Below are 23,840 nucleotides of genomic sequence, written 5' to 3' on the forward strand. Positions count from 1 at the left end.
CATGTTTTGGGGTTTATATTTCTTTCTCCTTATATGGTTATTTTGTTTCTTCTCCTCAACAGCTGCATCCAGACACTCCTGAACTTTTCCTGGAAAGCAACAAGACATCTTTAAAATAGGTGTGTACATTTGTTTTTGTTTTACTCAACCTGTTAAACCTTTAGTTTAAATTAAGAAGTGTGTGATGTTTTCTGCAATAACATAGGCATAATGTTTTGTTACGTGTCTTTCTAATAATGTCTAATGCAGCACCTTGTAACTTATGATATTTTTTTTACATATTTGTTGAAGCTGCCACTGTGTCGTGATATTGCATGAGTAGGCCTGTCGCGATAAACGCTAAATCAATTAATCAATTAATCAGACGATAAAAAAACCTATCGAGATCATTTTAATTATTGTCTTTATCGTCTCTTCCTGCCTTTTTTTCTTTCTGTTGATGACGCTAAATGAAAAGGGCTCAGACCCTTCCTTCCTCATTTCCTTAGTCTAATGTCCAGCGCACATTACACGAGTTGTCGGCCCATTTTCAAACCCTGCGAGACACATTAGCCGACAGAAATCCCAGGTATAACGGTTCGATCGGGTTTGCCCTGCCGTGTGGTGTCCAGCCACATGGGCACAAAATAACGACTGCAAGTCCAGTTAACTAGTTTTAAAATCAGGCATTAATCAATGCTTTACTAGAATCTACCTGTGATGCATGTGGCTATAGAGTCAGCGTAAAATCTTAGCTGAATGAAAATAATTATAACCTATTTATGTTACGTTAACGAAGAACAGCTGAAAACCTACGGGGTTCATCAACTGCGGTAGCAATTTGGCTCCAACTCCTCCCCTTGTCATTTCTATATTCTTTGCACAAAACGTTAAATATTAATGTTGTTTCCACAAATCATCTCGGGTTGCGCCTTGTCAGCTGTTTGGGATTCCCCTCCGTAATTTCCCCTCAGAAAGCAGGAGGAGAATCCGAGCTTTCGGATTGGCTACCTGTCACATTCAGCATTAAGCTCCCAGTCGGGGAAAACCCCTGATTTAGATCGGAGCGGCCACGACAATCTACCGTAACCCACCACACACCGCAGGATGATCTGTTAGATCGGCCAACGATCTAAGATTGTCATAAGGGGAAAATAGGGGCAAAAAATGGTGTAGTGTGAACTATTGCATTATGTAGTCGGATGTGCCGGTTTTCTCTATTTAAATCTAGTGATTACTGAAGGGCAATACAGACTTCATAATCTGCACTCTTTTGGTTGAATGCAGTATTTATTTCCACTTTGGCTTTATGTTGTTTAGTTTTTATTCAAGTATGTTTTTTGTTAATGGAGACTGAGAATCCATTTTATTTTTGTTTTTTGTTTATTTAGTTTATCAGTTCCAGTGTTGCGTGTTATTTTGAAAATAAATATTAGGAAATCGCATGTATTATTAGTCATTTCCATTAAATCAGTGTCAAAAGGTCTTGAAACAATATTATCGTTTATCGCAATAATTTCTTTAGACAATCGTCCAGCAAAATTTGTTATCGTGACAGGACTATGCATGAGAGATAATCTGTTAGCCAGTGCTAACTGGATTCAAACAGTCAGAGCCAGTGTCAATCACAAACTCTTGTGGTGCTGCTCATCCCACTTCTCCCTGATCTCTTGCATTTGGCTACGCTGCAGCTAACGGAACCTCTCATGAATGTTAAGGCTAGTTAGCATGGACTAACTAGCCTTGGACTAACAATGGATAAACGGTTTTCCTGTAATGGTAAGTTGATTGACAGCATGAAGAGGTTGATTGACAGCGCTGAGACTATCCTCCTTTCTCTGATTGGTTGGTTTTGGTTGGGAGTGATGGATTTCTTCAAATGGAAATAGTAGCTCAGGGGAAGTGGAGTTTTTATTTTCACAAATTATACGTCTCATAACATAAAATCATGACATGGTGACTTTATTTTAACAAATATGCAAAAATCAGTGTATGTTTTTATTTTCAAAAGAAAATATTTGTGTATTGTGTATGTTAGGGGTGCACCAATAAATATTCCCCAAATCCTTAATTTTGAAGATTGGTGATCCCCCAATACATGTGAAAGTGATTTCATCCACTGATCTTATCTACCCCAGAAAATATCTAAAAATCAACCGCTTTCCTCTCCTGTTAGAGACGTTTGACTGATAGACCGGCCCACCAGGTCATGTCTGCATTTGGCAATATTCAGACAAGACGATCAGTATCGGCCAAAATCAGAATTGATAAGTCAGCTTTTTAAAGATTGACTAGAAATCTAATTGACACACTCCTAGTGTAGATTTTTTATCAAAATTACTCAATATTTGTGAAAGAGGTATTAGCAATTGGTGAGATGCTGATGAGCCAGGTGATATGCTGCTGTAATGTAACTTAGAAGCGTTTTGTAAAAAGTACGTTTATAATATAAAGTGTTTCTGTGTTAAATTTGAGTATCAATTCTCTTTGTTTAGAGATTTTCTGGGCTCAAACCCTGAATGAGGTCGACTGACACGATGCAGATGAAGGTGAAGAAGCAGCTTTGCATTCCACCAAGATGGTTCAAGTCCCTTAATGAATATGGGAATCCATGAAAAATTTGAGCCTTTTGAAGTTTAAACGTGATTGGTCATCTCATCAAACCTGGTGCACCAAGAACCTTTGCGAAGCACAAGAACTGGTCACAGAACATTTCAAGTTCTTGGTAACTGAACCTAAGAGTTGGATTAACCTTTTTGAATCCAGTGTCTTCCACTGTCGTTGGCATTAGGCTGTTTATGTAGCATTTGATTTTTAACTAAATATTTATACCTATATTTCATTTATTTTGAAGTATGTTGGTCTTGTTTACAACTATGATTTTCATGTTCCAAAGCATTTTTTTTATGTTCTATCTTATAGTAATTAACAAAACTGTTTGACTACAAAACTAGAGTCAAGATTGCTTTATATTTAATTTATACATTGAAATTTGTATAGTAAAATGCAATAAATTAGTTTGATGTGCAGAAGATAAACATTAGCAAGCTCAAGAATATGTTTAACTCTTAATATATACTGCTCAAAAAAATAAAGGGAACACTTAAACAACACAATATAACTCCAAGTAAATCAAACTTCTGTGAAATCAAACTGTCCACTTGGGAAGCAACACTGATTGACAACGGGGACTCTCGTCGGGTCAATCAGTGTTGCTTCCTAAGTGGACAGTTTGATTTCACAGAAGTTTGATTTACTTGGAGTTATATTGTGTTGTTTAAGTGTTCCCTTTATTTTTTTGAGCAGTGTATAATAGCAAAGGTTAGTAATAAAGACTAGATGACGTCAATTTATGGTCTTAAATTGCAAAATAAAATCTGCAAATTGTCGAATGGTTTTATTTTTATATCACTTTGCATGAGCTATTTTCAAACTAAGTGTTTTGTGTTCTACAACTACATTTCCTGTGGACTTAGAATTTAGTTTTGTTTCAAAATTATGCTAAGAATATATTAAATACATTAACTTTAATATATTTTACACTATAATTAATATAGAATACAGACTTCAATGGTTAGGAAGACAAGTATTTGGAAATGTCCAAGTTTTTATATATATATATATCACAAAAGACAGTAAAAAGACAGGGAATTTCAGTTTTGTGTTAACAAAATATTGGTATATTTGACATCCATCCATCCATCCATCCATTTTCTTCTGCTTATCCGGGATCGGGTCGCGGGGGCAGCAGCTTCAGAAGGGAGGCCCAGACTTCCCTCTCCCCAGCCACTTCTTCCAGCTCCTCCGGGGGAATCCCAAGGCGTTCCCAGGCCAGCCGAGAGACGTAATCCCTCCAGCGTGTCCTGGGTCTTCCCCGAGGCCTCCTCCCGGTGGGACGTGCCCGGAACACCTCACCAGGGAGGCGTCCAGGAGGCATCCTGACCAGATGCCCGAGCCACCTCAACTGGCTCCTCTCGACGTGGAGGAGCAGCGGCTCTACTCTGAGTCCCTCCCGGATGACCGAGCTTCTCACCCTATCTCTGAGGGAGAGCCCAGCCACCCTGCGGAGGAAACCCATTTCGGCCGCTTGTACCCGTGATCTCGTTCTTTCGGTCATGACCCAAAGCTCATGACCATAGATGAGGGTGGGAACGTAGATCGACCGGTAAATCAAGAGCTTCGCTTTTTGACTCAGCTCTCTCTTCACCACGACGGACAGGTACAGCGCCCGCTTCACAGTAGACGCTGCCCCAATCCGCCTGTCGATTTCCCGCTCCCTTCTTCCCTCATTCGTGAACAAGATCCCCAGATACTTAAACTCCTGTTAAATTATGGAAAATATTTTGATGGAAATTCTCAAAGAAAAAAAAAAAAGAAAACGTCCTGGTAACTTTTTGCCTGGATATTTTCAGTTTTTTAACAGAATTCCCGTCAGAAGTTTCCCGTAATTTAACAGTATTTTAGTTCAAAAATTTTCTTCCAGTACATTTTCCTGTTTTTTTACGGAAAATTGAAACTGAAAATTTTCAACCTTGAAACTATAAAATGAAATTACAATATAACTTTTAATACATAACAGCAAAATATTAGCTTGTGGATAATATTTTAGCCACGTTCCGCCTGCGAGTGCAAATGTCGGGAATAAATGGTGGAAAGAATCCTTTTGAGTTGTGATGTTTGGGCAACACGCTTCGTCCGAGCGTTAGCTATAATTAGCTAACGGAGCTAATTATAGCACAGAAAGAAATTTAATATCAAAAACAAAGTTCTTCCGGGTCCGGGTACACAGGAATCAAAAATCAACCATCGATGAAAACTAATTCTTGAAAAATATTGAAAATAAAACTGAGTTTTGTCAATAAAATGACCACAAAAACGTTTTTTTCCCCCCGTTTCTTCTGGTTATTCTAGCCCATACTACTTTGAAACCATTTACTGCCACCTATCGGCAATATGGTGTAATACAGACTATAATTCATATTCGTTAAGTAAACGAATATGAATTATTCGTTAATTAGCATATCTTTGACTTTTCAACAGAACTTTCTACCGTCTTTCTAAAACATTTCTGAGATTAATCTAAAAAATTTTGAATTTTTTGGTAGAAATTCACTCCTTTATCAACGTAGGATAGAATCCAGACTTTATATCTTTTTTACAAGTTCATCTTCCCTCCTGAGCTTTCATTCGTCTAGTTTTGTCAGAGCTAACCTTTTCTCGTGACAAATGAAACATAAAACAGAGTTCTTTGTACTTTCTTCCCTAGCTAGAGATGTGATTGTGCTCTGTGTTCAGGCCTTTCATGGAGCCAAGCATTTATTTGTGACAGAACCACATTACTCCCGACACAGCAAAAGACTTCGGGTGTGCGTGCGCGGCCCCGTTGAGAACAAAAGAAATTAATTATTGATGGGATGCTCTCAAACCCAGTGGCATCACAGGTGTCCATTATTACCTTAGATGTTGCTTGGAGCTTTTCATCGGGGCGGAGCGAACGGCAACCCGGACTGTGAACCCAGCCTCACTCCATGACGTGCATCCTGCCAAAGCTAATTTTCTCTTCTGCAATCTTCCTCTGCTGAATGGCGCTCTCATCTACCATCAAATTTTTCACCAAATACAGCGTTGATTAAAAAAAAAAAAAAAAAAAGGGGATTACGGAGCAACTGCTCGGACAAAGCGTGTTGCCCAAACATCACAACTCAAAAGGATTCTTTCCACCATTTATTCCCGACATTTGCACTCGCAGGCGGAACGTGGCAGCTGGGTTGAAACCTGAGGAAGGGGGATGGAAGGAGGCGGGTATTTTGTTGCGGCTACGTTTTTGATCCGGTCGGTTCTAGTGTGCTGATCTGGAAAGAACGGCCAGCTCGGCCCCAACGCCTTCCCTCCCCTGAGGAGGGGTTTCACGGCCAGAGGTGCGAGGGTGCAAGGTTGCCTTGGCCATGCGTGAACTGATGCTGATGACATTCACATGTAGCTGGGATGCCTGAGTGACTCGAGATGTCCTGCGGGTCTTTGCAGAAAGGTTTTAGGAAACAGGAAGGACAGAAACACTTGTGATCTAATATTTTAGGAGTCTTTTCTCATTTTCTTTGCGAGTTATGAGGAGATATTTCGCTGAAATATGCAAGTAAGGCCCGAGTTGGACAACGAAATGTTGAACCTTACTAATGAATGCTCAACAAACTCAGTGTGCTTTTACTTGTGATATGGAAGCGAAAGGAAAGATGGTTTTAAAAGATTTATGTCAGTAATCTAGTCAGTAATTTGTAGAATCCCCTCTTTGGTTCCACTTAGAGCTACAAGTCTTTTGGACTTTACCTGCTTTATACATCTGAAGAATGTGCATCCGTTCTTCTCTACAAATTAGCTCAAGCTCAGTCAAGACTGGATGGGTGCCACAGATTGTCAATCGAAGTAAGGGCCAGGCTTTGACTGGGGCGTTTATTCAGAGCACTTGGCTGTATAGCTGCTGTTGTCCTGTTGGAAGTTGAACCTCTTGTGGGAAAATGGAAATTGTGCTTTCTTTCTGGCTTTCTTTAACCAATGAGTTTTGTTAAGTATGGAAATCTTACTCGTTGAATCATAATTTGTATTGACACATGGAGCATAAAATCAGCCAACAAGAGCATTCAGACTTTACGTATTTCATTCACTTTCAGTGCTGAAAGGAGACGCTTTTACCATTACATTCAAGAAGAGTTTCTAAAAAAGTCTGTGGAGAGTCTGAGGAGAAGGAGGAGGCTAGCTGATTATATGGACCATTAAGCGTGGTCTCCTGTTGACCACACTTCTACCCTATTCTCTGGTTCTCTGATAACGAGTGAAAATCCATCCCAGAAAACGTCATCTGTATCACTCAAGTCGCAGAACAAATCGCTTTCTAGTGACCAAAAGCCTGCCCTATGAGGTACATCTTCTTCCTCGCGTAAAAATCCATCCCAAAACAGATCTCTCTCCTCCTGTGAGTCATCTGCTCCAACTTGTTCTGTCCCACACAAATCCCAAAACAGATCAACCTCATGCTCAGAGGGATCTGTTTGGATTTGGTTTGATCCATTTCCAGGGGCAAAGAAGTCAAATGCCTTCTGCATCCCCGTTGTCACTATGTATCCTAAGCCAAAACCGAGTAGTGACATTGTAAAACTATATTGGACAGAGTTGAATCTCAGAGAACTGTTGTACTGAACGGATGTACTAAGGGGGCGTTTACACGACAACGATCCAACAAAAACGGCACTTTTGTTCCGTTTTTGTTGGATTGTTTACACGATAACGTTCTGATTACGATCTGTGTTTACACAGTAACGGTGCACATCGAAAACGTGTAATGCTCTCGCTGCGCCTAGTTGGTGCTAGGTTCTTTGAAACTTTGAAAGTGGGCATGTGTTTAAAAAAAAGTTGTACTTGAAGGCATGTGGATTTCCGTGAGAGAACACGCATTGTGTGCGTCTGATTAGGGCCATGCAGTTGGAAAAAGTGGGATAACTTTGCCGAAAAACCTTGTTTGAGCTTTCACGGTGTCTGTAGCGAGCCCCGGACTGGAAGCTGTTTATTGTTTTTACCTTGGAATGGCCAACAGTCTGTTATTCCTATATCAATTTGATAAAATAGGAGTTCCCGCACTTCCCATATCCGTGTCCTCTGTTACCTTTTTCAGCAGTTAAAACAGTTTTATCCGTCGCTAACAAGTCGTAACCTGTTTTTCCGAGCCGCCTTCAAACGCATCATGAACGCTGAGACGCTCGCGCTGGGTTTACACCTGTGAGGCAGCGAAGGAGACCTGCTGCTGCTGCGCAGGTGTGTGTTAGAATCATGGCAGCAAACCAGCAAAACGTAAATAACTGCACAGTTTTTTTCCCGAACTAACCGACTGAGTTGAGTAAAGCTGTTGGATGCAGGTGATGTTAGCTAAAAGATGACTAGCTAATATCAATTCAGCACGTTAAGCTTGTTAACAAGTAGCCTGTAGGCTACTGATGTTGTTGTCCATGTTCAGCTATGTAGATTCATTTTGCCCCCCAAAATAAGTCGATGCCCCTTAGATTGGTGATCCCCCAATACATGTGAAAGTGATTTCATCCACTGATCTTATCTACCCCAGAAAATATCTAAAAATCAACCGCTTTCCTCTCCTGTTAGAGACGTTTGACTGATAGACCGGCCCACCAGGTCATGTCTCCATGTTTGCAGTTATCAATAGTCACCCCACTGTTGCCAACCCACTGACGTTTTCTGCATTTAGCAATATTCAGACAAGACGATCATTTTCGGCCAAAATCAGAATTGACAAGTCAGATTTTTAAAGATTGGCCAGACACACTCCTAGTGTAGATTTTTTTAATCAAAATTACTCAATGTTATTGTTTGTGAAAGAGGTCTTAGCAATTGGTGAGATGCTGATGAGCCAGGTGATATGCTGCTGTAATGTAACTTAGAAGCGTTTTGTAAAAAGTACGTTTATAATATAAAGTGTTTCTGTGTTAAATTTGAGTATCAATTCTCTTTGTTTAGAGATTTTCTGGGCTCGAACCCTGAATGAGGTCGACTGACACGATGCAGACGAAGGTGAAGAAGCAGCTTTGCATTCCACCAAGATGGTTCAAGTCCCTTAATGAATATGGGAATCCATGGAAAATTTGAGCCTTTTGAAGTTTAAACGTGATTGGTCATCTCATCAAACCTGGTGCACCAAGAACCTTTGCGAAGCACAAGAACTGGTTACAGAACATTTCAAGTTCTTGGTAACTGGACCTAAGAGTTGGATTAACCTTTTTTTGCAGAACATAAACATAAAATTGACTGTTTTGTTTTATGTTCACAGCGATTAGAGGTAATGAGAGAACACACTCATGAATCCAGTGTCTTCCACTGTCGTTGGCATTAGGCTGTTTATGTAGCATTTGATTTTTAACTAAATATTTATACCTGTATTTCATTTATTTTGAAGTATGTTGGTCCTGTTTACAACTATGATTTTCATGTTCCAAAGCATTTTTTTTTATGTTCCATCTTATAGTAATTAACAAAATTGTTGACTACAAAACTAGAGTCAAGATTGCTTTGCATTTAATTTATACTTTGAAATTTGTATAGTAAAATGCAATAAATTAGTTGTGATGTACAGAAGATAAACATTAGCAAGCTCAAGAATATGTTTAACTCTTAATGTATAATAGCAAAGGTTAGTTATAAAGACTAGATGACGTCAATTTAGGGTCTTAAATTGCAAAATAAAATCTGCAAATTGTTTGTCGAATGGTTTTATTTTTATATCACTTTGCAAGAGCTACTTTCAAACTAAGTGTTTTGTGTTCTACAACTACATTTCCTGTGGACTCAGAATTTAGTTTTGTTTCAAAATTATGCTAAGAATATATTAAATAAATTAACTTTAATATATTTTACACTATAATTAATATATGGTATAGAATACAGACTTCAATGGTTTGGAAGACAAAAGTATTTGGAAATGTCCAAGTTAAAAAAAAAAAGTGATTATATCACAAAAGACAAAGTAAAAAGACAGAATTTCAGTTTTGGGTTAACAAAATATTGGTATATTTGACAAACTGTTAAATTATGGAAAATATTTTGATGGAAATTCTGAAGACAAAAAAAACCCAAAATGTCCTGGTAACTTTTTGCTTGGATATTTTCAGGTTTTCTTTTACAGAATTTTCGTCAGAAGTTTCCCGTAATTTAACAGTATTTTAGTTCAAAATTTTCCGTTAAAAAAATGGAAAATATACTGGTAGTTTTCTGCCAGTACATTTTCCATTTTTTTATGGAATTTCCAGCTGAATTTTTTCTGTAATTTAACAGGTTTTTTTCCATAATTTAACAGTTTTCTGTGTTTAAAATGTAACATATAAAAGCTGTTAAATTATGGGAAAAAAATCTGTTAAATTCCAGAAAAAATTCTGCTGGAAATTCCACAAAAAAAATAGAAAATGTACTGGCAGAAAATTACCAGGACATTTTCCTGTTTTTTGCGGAATTTTTTTTACTGTGTAATTTCTTTTTATTTATTTAGCATGAAGAGATTAACAATAGATTTCTGTCTGACCAATTTGTTGCGTTAGTCGTCTTCCGTACCTGCTGCAGTATAAATGTAGGTCAAATTTTTTTTCTTTCGATTTTTACTCTAAAGGAATTTTTCTACTACGTGTATTACCAGAAAGGAGCAGAAAAAAATTCAGCCCATTATGTCTAACGGTTTTTGAGATTTTGTTACGTTAGTGTACCTTGCCACAAACCCACCTGTGAATAGAAAAAGATTGGGTCTTTGAAAGCTGATTACTCAAAAATTAAATCAATTTGACACTTATTTGTAATGACATTCTTTAAATAAATATAAATCATATTGTAATGCACAAAATGCTTAGTATAAGTAGCTTTATAATGAAGATTTTTTTAAAAATGTCATTTTGTAAAATAAAACAAATGTCAATATTGACCGTAACAGCAGACATGGCATTTTTGGGATTCCATGTGTTGAATCTAAGCCCCAAAAGCTACATTCCTCAGCCTGTTACAGGCTCGTCAAATAAAGATTTATTAGGCCGTGGAAATACTTCCAAAGCCAATTTGACCGACGGGGGAAAAAAATGTGAAAATAGACACAAAAAAAATGATTTTTTTTTTTTGACCAGTCACCAAATTAGTATTTTTCATCAGATTTCAATAAAACATTTATACTACAGGTAAACGAGGCTGCTGAATTACAAACATAAACATCCATTTTTGGCAATCCTCAATAGTTTCCATGATATTGCTGGTAGGGTTTTTTTTGTTTGTTTTTTTAATGTCCACCTTCTGGATAAAGAGCAGAACTCCTTTAACCTGTGTGGCTTATTAGCAGCAGCTCTGTGATTCACAATCTGGACCTTTTTACTGTTGAGCAGCGACTTATCCCCCCCATCATTACTAACCTTTTCTAATCAATGAGCACCCTGGGCAGTGATTACAAAGGAAACTTTATCATTCAGCTCCTGCGTAACACTGTTAAGAGGTATTTAAATTCACATCCTGCGCATTGAGAGCCATCCGGTGACATTGAATGTCCCCTATTATGACACTTACAGAGCAATAATGTGCTCGCCTCTCACTTCAGAGCATATTACAGAAGGGTGAAAGAAATAGGAGTTTAACCGTGTGAAATATTTATTCTCTTTGCCTTAAACACTCCTCTCCTATCTCTGCCCCGGCGGTGCCTGAGACCCCATTTTTAAACTCGCAGGGGGATAGATAAAGGATCAGATATGTGTTAGACAACACTCTGCAGGGCCCGCCTCTTGGAAAAGGGGGGTATGACCACTGTATGTGAAGCCCACAGCGCCATCAGGTTTTCAAACGAGGTACTGCGAGCATTTCACAGACTCCCATCACTCTTAATTCAGCCTCAGTTAGGAATTTGATTTTAATTTCGTGTTTAAATCTGCTTATCGGTACTTTCCAGAGATAAGGCGGGGTAATTTGTTGCAATTTACCCCCTTTTTTGGAGTTAAAAATGCAGAAATTAGCGTTAAGATAAATAAATAATAGCAAAGTAGCGGTTCCCTCACAGGCTCGCGCTCCATCAGTTCAAACCGCACACAGTCACGCGCACAGAGAGACACACTTTGAGTTGGATCCCGGGTAAGGAGTGCGTTCCGCTGATCATCTCCAACCCTCCTTTCCAAGCAGGCGGATTGCTTCTGCCTCTGACGACAGCCAGTCACACATACACACACCGACGCACACACACACACGTAGCGCTGCTCAGGGCGGAGTGGCTGAGGAGAGACCGCATCAAGGAGCCGCGTACCCGCCTGCTTACAGAGGAGTCGCGCGTGGGAGTCGTTAACCGTCTCTACTTGCCATCTCCATTTCTGCCTTTTTATTCCCGGCACCCTATCGGACGAGTTTGGTGCTCTCAAGGAGGGAGTCCCATCACCACCGAGACAGAGGACCGAGGCTTGTGGTTTTTTTCTCTGTCTCTCTCTCCCTTTCTTTTTCTTTTTTTTTCTTTTTGTGTGTGTGTTTTTTGGAGGAAAAAGATTATTTTCGTCTGAAACATACATTAGAGCTGCGGTCGCTGTGGAGAATTTCACTGGAAATCAGGCGGTGTGCGTTTCCCCTCGGTTTGTTTCGTGAAAGCCGTCTTTTAAAGGCGGGAGGGAATGGACTTGAGATAGTGCGTCTCAATTTGAGTGCTGGTGGCTGGGAGTTGCCGTCTCGGAGAGATGCGAAAGCATGCTTGGAAGCTGTGAGCGCTACCGCAGGTGAGTATCTGTAAACGATAATGATGAATTGTGTAGGCTTCTAAAAGTCCCTGTTTTGTATTTGGAGTAATGTCTCCGTAGGTGAGCGTTTCTGTGTCTGCGTTTCTGTCAATGCGGTTTAATGTGGCGCGCGGCCAAAGACATAGGTATGGCAAGACATGGATATACATAATGCAGCCAAATCTGTTCGGAGGGAAATATCTGTCAGTGTGAGGGAAAGAGGCTTTCTTAAAAACCCCGAACTCACTGTAATGTTAGATATGGGCCAAAAATAAATAAATAAATAAATAAATATGAAAAATAAGGCTGTACCTCCGACGGTCAGAGCAGAATCTGTACTGTAGACAGGACAGAGAAACAGACCAGCAGAAAATAAGGACTTAGGCGCGTCCTCTGCAGGTATAAACATTAATCAACACTGATTTCTATTCTTTATTTTTACATTTATGATTAATACATATTTTTACTGCTTATCGTGTTCCTCCCCCCTCCCTCTCCTATCCACCATACTGTCCATGTCTGTAAGGTGAAGAAGGCTTAAACCATTCATCAAATTTAATTGTCCCGCGATTGAGACTGGGTGAGTGTGTGTGAAGGAAACAGAATGTAGACCCTGCCTTTCTGTTTGGTGTGTGTGTGTTTATGTGTGGGTGGGTGAAATAGGTGGAGAGTTGCAATTACAAAACGTTACCTTAACCTATCCCTTATTTGCCAGCGTTTTGACTTTGCTGAGATAACATTTTGTCTTCGTGTGCAATTCGTGAACCACCCGTGAATGCCATTTTTTAATGCATCTGCAAAAGATGGCTATCTCTTAAATGGGCAGCTGAGAGGAAGAAGAAAAAAAGAGAAAAAGCAAGCAGGATTCTGCAGATATGCAGGGTTTTTTTTTCTGTTTTCTCCCCCCATCTCTCTCTCTTTCTCTCCATCTCTCTCTCTCTCTCCTGAATTAACTTGGGACTCTTTGTTTTGAACGGGATGACAGTCAGCAGGGGTCTATATATAGCTTCGGCTGCGACAATATGGGACACAGGAAGAAACTTGCGCGTTTATGGTTTATGGTTGCACACACTCCGTCTGTCTGTTGTTTGTTATTCAAGGCAGCGTTTGGCAGAAGTAAGAAAAATATTATACCAGTGGCTCCTGATAATTCTCATTTTCACTCTGCCTTTTCTGAGTGTATGTTATGTGTAAAAGAAAGGGAGAGGGGAAAAAAGTCTACAATGCACACAAAACCCTGTGCAGGCTGTGCCTGCGGTTATTCATAAAGCTTTATATGTTATAAATAACTGGAGGGAGCGGACGGGTAGATAGAGGAGCAGTAGCAGCAGCCTCTCCTGCTTTATCAGAACCCACAATCCAATATGATAGATAGATAATACACTTTGAGGTATCACATGGAGACAGGGGCCAGGGTGTGGCACACTCCTCATTCCCCCCATCCAGCCCTTAGTGATGACCATAAAAGTGACTGTTTTGTGCCGTGTTTGTGTTTACCAGACCTGTAGCGACTTTCAAATGACCCCATCAAACTGATTGTTTCCTTTAATCTGCTCACGCCACCCGGCTCCGAAGTTTTCTCCTGGATTTCCTCAACAACTGGCGGGCTCTGCCTTAGTTAATCATGGCCGTTTTGCTATAGCAGAGAGGGCCGAGCGTGCGTTGCGATGGGCCCTCTGGGTGCCTTCGTTAAATTAATGTGCTGTAGCTGACCTTGGCTATCTAGTGCCATCAATAGGATTCACCTTTTTGCCCCGCGGTGGGGGAGGAGGGGGGTGGCATATTGCAAAGACCTGTCTTATCCTACAGTGTTACCCCGCTGTCGACATCCCGTATTGAATTACGGCACCCGTTGATCAATGCTCGCAATAACCCCGAACCTCTTGCGTAGCGGGCGGTTTAATGCAGGAGCATCAGATATCCCAGGAAAAGAATCATGCTCCTTGCAACGCGGTTCATGGAGGTATGCTTAGATATTAGTGTATTAGTAATCCAATCATATACAGACAGAACGGAGAAGAAAAACAATGAGAGCAGCCTCAGAGTGCGCGCTGCATTAATAATTCATGGAAGAAATCAGCTTGAGCGTAGATTTGACAGCAGACCGGAGCAGGCGAGACAGAGTGGGTGGCGGCGGTGCGGACGGTAACGTTAGAGCACGGTGACTGATCACAGCCTCGTTTTTTGTTTTTTTTCCTCTCTCGCTGCCACACAAAATGACCAGCAGTGTTATTAGCGAGTGGGCTAATGCCGGCTTATGACGTGTTCTCATGTCTCCTGGAGACGCTCTCATCTGGGGGTGCAAAGCTGACACCTACTGCAGCGACAAGGTGTTTATTAGCTCCCAGTTGTGAGACCACTCTACCTACATGATGTTACGGTGACATGGAGCTGCTAGTTCTCACACGGGACACCAATTATGTTGTTTTTTCTTTTTAAACTAGGAGTCTGATGCCATTCCGCTTGATGCCATAGCGTCTCAGTTCGACAATGCCCTAGGCTGGGTGGCATCTGCATGTAAGGCCCTGCTAAGGGATCACAGTGGCTGTTTGAAGTGAGGGAGAGGGAAGATCTTGTTTGTCCTTGGTGGATGTCAGCTGAATTAAAGGAGGAAGGATGGTTGTGATTGTTGTAAAAAAAAAAAAAAAAGACATCTGAGATTTACGGTTCTTCTTTTTTGCGGTTTCAGCAGTGCTTTTCCTTTTAGAGGCGTCAACAAGTCCTGGAAAGCATCTGTCCTAAACGTAATGCAACCTGAGTACCCTGTTATGGCTTGCTGTCATAAAGCAAGTGGCTCTGCATACGACTTGTGTTTATGTTTATCTTATATCTATGTAATACAATTAGGATTTGGATTTTGCTTAATTATGCTCCACTAAATCCAGTTATACACTGAAATGCAGTATGATTTTACTGTTATACTGTCAACAGTAATGATAAGACCAAGCCAGTGGCAAAACATTATGCTGTTGTTTCAGACTAAACGGATGTCATTATCTGTCTATGCCAACAGAACCCAATCAAAACGGTGGTCCTGTGGTAAGGTGGCACCCCAGCAGCCTGTATGTCCTTCACTTGGCCTTTGGTACTGTCATGGTGGCTCTCAATGAATCATCAGAAATCAATTGCTTGATTAAAATTTCACTGTCCTTAATCCTTTAATGTCGAGCACTTTTGCATAAGTGATTTATACCAATTCAGATTATGGTTGCAACATTTATACTGAACCAGAAAACAGCACTTGATACATTCAGGAACTGTATTTTTAGCTGGAGTTAAGACGTACCTCAATGTTTTCTCAACTGAACAATGTCCAAGTTACTACGTAATGTTTACTCCGCTTCTGGTGAACCACCAGCAGACTGACAACTGGTAGACTCAAGGAAACATGTTCTGCATTCACAACAATGGTGTTCAGCACAGAAAACCATGACAAACTGTAACACTAATTTCTTATGGAGGGGGTGATGGGAGGAGGATTAGTGTTGTCTGGCTACCTGTCAAAGTCAATAAAAAAAAACAGCTGCATTTATTTTGAGTGACTCTCAACACAGCTTCGACTGTGCTCAGAATCTTCTTAAGTTGATGCTAAATGCCATTAATGACATCCTGCAGAGTGCTTTGAATTCCACAGACCACTTTAAAAGCACATTTAGAATAATATATATGCCTAAGACAATGTCCAGGAGTACAGTGGTTGGCTCCCAGGAGTGCGTGTCCTCGCATCTCTTATTTTGGTTGAGTCAACAAAAGCTTGCTTTCTCGTAGACATAGCAGCAAAGTTCCTAGACTGCAACAACAGCTGCCTTTTCATCCACATAACTCCTCTCACATTCGCTGGTAAACATTGTGATTTCTGCACTAGATCCAGCAATAAGTGAGAAAGAGAAGAGGATTAGTGCACGTGAACGCTATCACTACAGCATCTCTGGGAGGTGTTGATTAGCGGAATAAGACAGAAACAGCCTCTTCCTGTCAGCGTTGCAGCAGTGTCGTGCCCGCTCACTTGGACATTAAGTAATTCTGCTGCAGAGACATGTTTATCACTCCAGATATGCTGTGCGGAACGGCTGCAGCTCAGTCGACGGAGTGGGCGTCCTTCAACTGGAAGGCTGTTTCTTTGATGCACAAGTCACCCAGTCCTCATGTCAAAGCATCCTCTGTAGTCAAAGATACTGAACCCTCTCATTACCTCCCAATGTTTTCATCACTGAAATCATAGTCGTATTCTGAAAAAGACAAGGTTGCCCCCTAATCATACAAATTTCTGTATCTGTTTTGCATCAAATCTTGACAGGTCTGTTGCGTTTGCAAGTATTCAATCAGCTCTTGTTTTCAGCTGAACGCAAGGATTTAGCTTCCGCCGTTTGTAGATCTTTAAAAGATGTATCATCTTAAAAAGCTACAGGACAAGCCAATGGGTCAGGGGTTGGGCAAATGTTACTGTGCTGACAGAGGGCTTTTGCTTCTTCCAGGCGAACGCATTTGTATTCACTGCATGCGGGACAAGCGAGTGTCTATTCTGGCACTTTTGTTGCCAGGAAGACTCACTCGTCCATCTTTTAAGTGACTGAGTTAATGTCACCCTGCTAATCTGCTAGAGGGGGCTGCGAATCATATCGACTGATTCATTCGAAGCCATTTGACTGGCAGCTTTGAAAGGGTGACTGGAGCCGGAGCGCTTCAGTGGAAGTCACCCAAGTTAGCATTGCCCAGGCTAAAACACATTCTGTACTTTCGGTCGTTTGCAGCTTGTTGCCCATATGTTGTACAGACGGTACAGTATGTGGACATAACTAAGGAAGTTTCTAGGTTACATTGAGGGTCCTTTTTTCTTTCCCAGACAAAGACGGTTATTGCTTTATTTGATTTATGTGCGAGTATTATTATTATTATTATCTATTTTCTGTTTGAGAAGAGACTGCAGGAATTGCTGTGCAGTAAGACAGGGTTGTGTGGCAAATATCACAACACGCTGCCATCGCCTCTGCTGAACTCATCATGTCGAACGACTCTATTCAGAAGTGATTGTAAACACAACGGTGGGACAGAAACAGCTCCACTTACGCACCCCCACTCGAATGGAGCATATGATCTTTTTCCATAAGTGGGAGCAAGAATTCAGTTCGAGCACCACCCCGCTGCTGTAATGGCGGCTAAAATACCCCACTGAGAATCAGAATTCACAAAGTTCAGCGTTTAGGTGAAGTGCAAGTGCTCTCGGCTCCCTTTCCTCCGTCTAGTGGGCTAACTAGGGGCTCTGGAGGTGAAGTTGTGTTTTATGGTAAATCTGCTGGCGGTGTGTTTCAGGTGAGTTTCAGTGACTGAAAGCATTCATAATTAATGAGTTCTTGGCTCCTATGTAAATTGTCGGATTGTGTTGACACATGGCTCATGGAAACGAGATGAGATGCAGCAGTATTTGGGAGGAAACTAAGAATGTTGTTTTTTCTTTACACAAATAGAAACAGTATAATATATACTAATGTTTTTATATTAACATCCTACTGACAGACATTTGAAACAGTTACACAGCACAAGTTTGACCTTTGGGCTTCATACCTTTTTGTTTTGTTGTTGTTTTTTTAAAAGACAAAGCTGTTTTCCACTGGTGCATTTTGGCTGAAGTATGCAGTTTTATTACGCAGCCGGAATTTAATCAAGTCATTTTTGGGTTCCACGTTGAAAAATCCCTGAAAATAAAAAAAAAAAGTTTTGAGTTTCGCCTTAATCTAAACCATTCAATCCAATATGACAGCAGCATGTTTGAAACATAGCAGCAGCTCCACTGAAAATACACCCTTCTTGTCTTTCTCACAAATAGGAATAATGTTTCATGCACCTAAAATCATGATATAATTATACATATGTAGGTTTGTCACAATAATACATTTTGCTAGACAATAAATTCATCCAGAAATTATTGCGATAAACGATAATATTGTTGTTTTGAGACCATTTTCACGAAATTTTGAGGTAATGGTGTAATAATGCAAAAACACATTTTCAAAGATCAATAAACTTTCAATTCTGAAATATAACAAAAAAGAAACAAATTAAATGAACTGTAAAGTTTCTGTAGACAAAATTGTCCTTCAAAATAAGGGCTAGTTTAGACCAAATCACCAGACTGAAGACTTTTGTCATCCAGTTTTTGTAGAGAGAAAAATGATGAATCATGCAAATAGAAATTAAGCTTGTTTTAATTTATTATATGATTAATTGATTTATTGCTTATTGCGACAGGTCTATGCACGAGTATTTGATATTTTGGTCTGGTGATAGTGAAACTCAGTCATAGCTGCTGCGTTTAGTGGTAATCGGATTTTACAAAGCAAAATTTTACAAAAATTAGCGTCATTAGGGGTTAACGGTTCCCTTCTTCAAAATAAAAGTCTCAAACATACTCAGAGGATAACAAGAATAAATCACTTATGTTCATACATAAAAACAGCTTCACCATATGAAGTCACATATTGTTAGCAGAACGACAGCCCTTAATAAAACAGACTTCTGAAAATAAATGTGTCATTTTAATTAAGTGAGATCTTGTGCCAGGAGATATTTTTACCATTAAAAGTAAATAATTTATTGGTTTACCTTTTGACTTAATGTAGTTCCCGTTTCTGTTTAATGGTCCTTAAGAAGGTTTAATTAAAAGGCACTAATCCGATTAGAGTTCAGTAAGAACAACATGGACACCCCCTTTCTAAAATGCTGCCAGAACAATAGAAGAGCTATCCACTATGATGCTTCCTCATTGAAGTGTTGTCACATAATTCAAACATTTTATCATGCTTCAGGCCCATTATGCCCTCCATTTCTGTTAGATCAGAGAAGTTGCTTTTCATCCATTCAAAGTCAGCTCCCATTCATCATGTGATTCAAAACAACAGGCTCTTTGCATTGAGGAAAAAAGGGGGAGAGGCTTTTAGTTCCCTAAAAGCTATATTACCCCATCTCTTTGGTCCTCTCCGTCCATCTCTTTCTCTCTCCCTCTCTCCTGGTTTAACTTTCCTAAGAGCTCACTCCTTCTGTCCGCCTGTCTAGCCTGTCTTTTTCCTCTTCTTTCCTCATCCAGCCTTTCTTTCACCCACTCACTGTCAACACAGTAAGAGAAAGAAAGGGGGAGGGAGGAGGGAATTGGAAAAACAGAGCACTGCAACAAAGAACAGCTAATACTGTTGATGGAAGAGAGCGAATGTGCCGGGAGGAAACAAGAGGTCAGATTACAGGTTATCGACCGGACCGGGTGGCATAAACGACGTGTTCGTTTGATGGACCTCCAAAAAGCTGGAATATTCCAACCAAAACTTAGACATGAGTCAGACCTACACTGAAATTTTCAGGAACACGACCTCCTTACTCCTACATTAGTAATCTTTTTAGAATTGATTTCATTGCTAAGCAAAATTCAACGTGTCATTTTATGTTAATTCTATTAGATATGTCTTCCCAGATTATTGGAAAGCAAAAATGCGCCTTGTCTTGACACAAATCAATGAATTATTATCTCAACTAAGTGGTCCAAAAAAAGCACCACCAATTACATTCATTCTTTCAAAATTAGAAATCACAATAAATTAATGTTATAGATGACATTCTAACTATAATAAACAATATAAGATATTTGAGGATGCACCAGTCTGGCTGAGAGGTACTTCTGCTTTTCTTTTCTTTGATTTGATCTGCCGAATCCAGCTTTGACAGACTTAGGGTGCGTTCACACCAGCCCTGTTTAGTCCGTTTTTATCGTACTCTACTTGGTTTGTGAAAAATAGTGAACTCTGGTGGTTGAAGTGAACTCTAGGGAAGAGTGAATGCAAACCAGTCTGCTCTAAAAGCAGGAAGCCGGCTATCGCACAGGGCATTCTGGGTAAATACAACCAAACAAATACTTTAGCCAAAGCTAGCTGGAGAAGTAGCTTGTGGTCTTTTATCACAAACAAGAAAGAAATCCTATAACCACTAGAATTCGATACTGCTACATTTTGGTTTACATTTTGCGAAGACAGAAATTGGGCTTATGTCTTCTTTGGAGGTTTTTGTGTAGTTTACGTCAGTGGTTCTTGGTGCAGGTTTTCAATAGTTTGGGTTGTTTGACAAAGTGCAGCGTGAAAGAGAACCACACCAGCTGAAAATGTTACAAATGTTGCAATTTTGGTCCCAGTTCTTAACCTGGGTTCGATCGAACCGCAGGGGTTTGATGAGTCGGACTCAGGGGTTCGGCGGAGCCTCTGCCGCGGAGGTAAAGACACACTTGTGTAAAGTCGTGATGACGCCCTGCTTTGCCATCACTTGTTGCAGAGGATCACGTTACATTGCTTAGCTAATCAGTGCTGCGGAGGAGCCCTGATTGAAGGAGTTCCACTCTCAGCATGGATTTGAACTTTTGTCTTTAATTACTCCAGCAAAGCTCAAGGTTTTACCAAATTCTATAGTCTAAATCTGCTCCTTAGTCGCATCTTTTCAGGGTTGCTACTGCCTCTAGTGGTGTGGGGGTGATTACACAGCTAATATAATTACATTACTAAATCAGAATACCGCAAAGTAGTTTGTGTGTCGGGGAGGTCGGGGTGGGGAGGGTGGAATAAGAAGGGTTCGGTGAATGCGCATATGCAACTGGGGGGTTCGGTACCTCAAAAAAGGTTAAGAACCACTGCCAATTCCAACTGAGTTTACCAGACTAGCAGGTGTGGAAACATCCTGAGTTTTTCTAAGCATTGTCAACATAAACAAATGTGCAGAAGGTCGTTGTCACCAGCAGAATGTAGTTGCGAAATAAGAAGTGACCAAAAATGATGAGAGTTCTTAGTTTTTATACATTTAATGATTCAGGAAAGAAAAAAAACCTGATGTCCTGCCAATCAATTTGACTCTTTAGTTAAATTATTGAATGGCTTTCTATATTTATAAAAACATAAAATTGTGATAGGATTTTTAATCTCTTGGTTAATAAGAGTCTAGATGGTTAATCTCAATGCCCATCCATCCATCCATTTTCTGCTGCTTATCCGGGGTCGGGTCGCGGGGGCAGCAGCTTCAGAAGGGAGGCCCAGACTTCCCTCTCCCCAGCCACTTCTTCCAGCTCCTCCGGGGGAATCCCAAGGCGTTCCCAGGCCAGCCGAGAGACATAGTCCCTCCAGCGTGTCCTGGTTCTTCCCCGAGGCCTCCTCCCGGTGGGACGTGCCCGGAACACCTCACCAGGGAGGCGTCCAGGAGGCATCCTGACCAGATGCCCGAGCCACCTCAACTGGCTCCTCTCGACGTGGAGGAGCAGCGGCTCTACTCTGAGTCCCTCCCGGATGACCGAGCTTCTCACCCTATCTCTGAGGGAGAGCCCAGCCACCCTGCGGAGGAAACCCATTTCGGCCGCTTGTATCCGTGATCTCGTTCTTTCGGTCATGACCCAAAGCTCATGACCACAGATGAGGGTGGGAACGTAGATTGACCGGTAAATCAAGAGCTTCGCTTTTTGACTCAGCTCTCTTTTCACCACAACGTACTTAGCCACTTAGAAAAATAAACTCAATATAAAAAAAAAAGAATTACTGGGTCCAAGGTCTTATCTTTCCTGTCTGAATTTTTTTTTCACATGCAGGAAATGCAAAACATAATTTTGGGCAATTATTGTTTAAATAATAAAAAAAAAAAAAAATATTTAGTATTACCTCTGAACAGATATTTACCCTGGGCGATACTCCGTCACATCCTCTAAATGTGAGGCGGGGGCAGCGAGGGCCGTTTAACTGGAGAGTGACGAAGGTAGCACGGGGGTGAGTCGGGAGGGTGAGGCCGATGAAAGAGCTGGGCAGCCATCAAAGACGAGGAAAATGAAATGGCATTTGACCTTGCAGAGTGCTGGCGTGCGACGCTCCGCCACTGAAGTGCAAAGTAGTTTGTGAACCTTTGGGAATTGGGAGAGGAAAGAGATCGGGTCTGTGGAAGGCCGGTGAGGGGTGAGAGGACGGGTCAGGCAATTTAACCCCTCACAACTGATTCAGCCACGGACTAAAAAAAAGTTCTAAAAGTGACCAAATGAGACAAAGTCAGACAGAAAGAAAGACAAAAACAACATACACAAAGAAACTACTTTTATTGTTTCCTGTGTATGGCTTTAAAAAAAGGTCTCTTAAATGGGTGAATCTGGTTGCACAGCCTGCAAGGAAACACGAGAGTAATATCTCTCTCCATAATAGAATCGCTCCTCAACCAGGTCCTGAACTTGTAGCAGATATGCAAATGTCAGATAAATAATTCAGCTCTTTTGCATTTGCTTGCACTTATTTCTGCCATTTTGGCAATAATGAGTAAGAATGTGATAAGAAAAATATGCAGTGTTTATACCATTTTCCGTGGATGGTCTATTAGCTTCAGAACAGGCTTAGCGGATGGATAATAACCACCGGATTTTGACTGTATATGTCATCATCGCTTTTCCTGATTTTCATGTGTCTGGTAAGAACAATATAGCAAGAAATACCAATTTAGCTATGAATGCGCTTGTAGAGCTTTTATTTTTTATTAATCAGGAAGACTATAAGTTTCATATTTTAGTGTGTTTGAGTCTTAATAGCATTAGATTGTCAGATATATACAGGCAAGCGAGTGTAACACAGCAGCAGCATCTATGACATGCCTTAAATGTAAATAGCTGTGACAATTAACTCATTATGCAACTAATTGTTTCAGATCACAACGCAAAGTCGAATTTGTAATTCAAATGGTGTTTTAGCACTCCCGGGTAGGAGGGAATCTGTTTTTTGATCCACCGTTCCTGTTACCTCACTGCAAGACCGGCTCTAAAAATACGAGTCTGCTAAACAATCCAGACTGAAGAGGCGATGGCTTCAACTCCGAGAGGAAAACAGAGACCTTCGCATCACATTCATTAGCATTTTCACATTTTGCTTCTTTCATCTCGAGATGTCAGACAGGACTGATGACACGATAAAACGGCGAAGATGGAGTTTGTAAACTTTGGTGTCTGCAAACTTGTTTTGCAGAATTCAACAAAAAAAAAATTGTTCTTTGCTGAGAAACAGGGCAGAAAGACAACAATTGTGCTTGTTTAGAGTCAGCCAAATTGGTGAGTTTTTACTTATCACAATTTAATCAATTAATATAAAGTCCAGGTTTTGACTAGGCCATTTCAAAAGCACCATTTTATTTTTTTTACTCATTCCAAGTTGAGCCTACTTTGGATCCCACAACCCAAGTGCTGCTAATCTTGTAGTCAAACACTGATAGTTGACTACATCAGTGTTTGACTACATTAGTGTTTGACTACCCTGATGTAATCAACCACTGCATCTTCAGGAACGTCTGGTAGAAAGCAGATTTCATGTTGTCATCAATTAAGACGAGTCACCACTCTTCCCTGTGTTCTCCATTTCTGGTTAATGGCTCCCACTCTACTTCACTGGACTAATAAAGCTTAGGAAATGGCTTTGTAGCAATTGCAGAGTGATTATTGTGAAAGACTTTGTTTCCTACATGTAATTTAACTTGTTTAGATTTGGACGTGACCTCTTTACCCTCTCTGTTGTTGCTAGACTAGACCTGTTTTAGAGATTTTTGATTGTCTCGTGG

At 40.5% G+C, this 23,840-nt stretch overlaps 1 protein-coding gene across 2 annotated transcripts in view; it reads left to right on the forward strand.

The window, feature by feature from the left end:
• Positions 1-23,840, forward strand: part of lingo1a (leucine rich repeat and Ig domain containing 1a) — a 167,859-nt gene that overhangs the window by 124,490 nt on the left and 19,529 nt on the right. Inside the window, exon 1 of one of the 2 annotated variants that reach the window (XM_008411178.3) lies at positions 11,046-12,248. The exons of the other annotated variant lie outside the window; for it this stretch is intronic. The gene's annotated coding sequence lies outside the window, so the exon portion shown is untranslated. Of the gene's footprint in view, positions 1-11,045; positions 12,249-23,840 lie in introns of those variants that run through there. 2 annotated transcript variants of the gene reach the window in all.

Source organism: Poecilia reticulata, chromosome 6 (assembly GCF_904066995.2).
Source record: "Poecilia reticulata chromosome 6, P_reticulata-male-v2, whole genome shotgun sequence".
In the NCBI taxonomy this organism is placed as follows: Eukaryota; Metazoa; Chordata; class Actinopteri; order Cyprinodontiformes; family Poeciliidae; genus Poecilia; species Poecilia reticulata.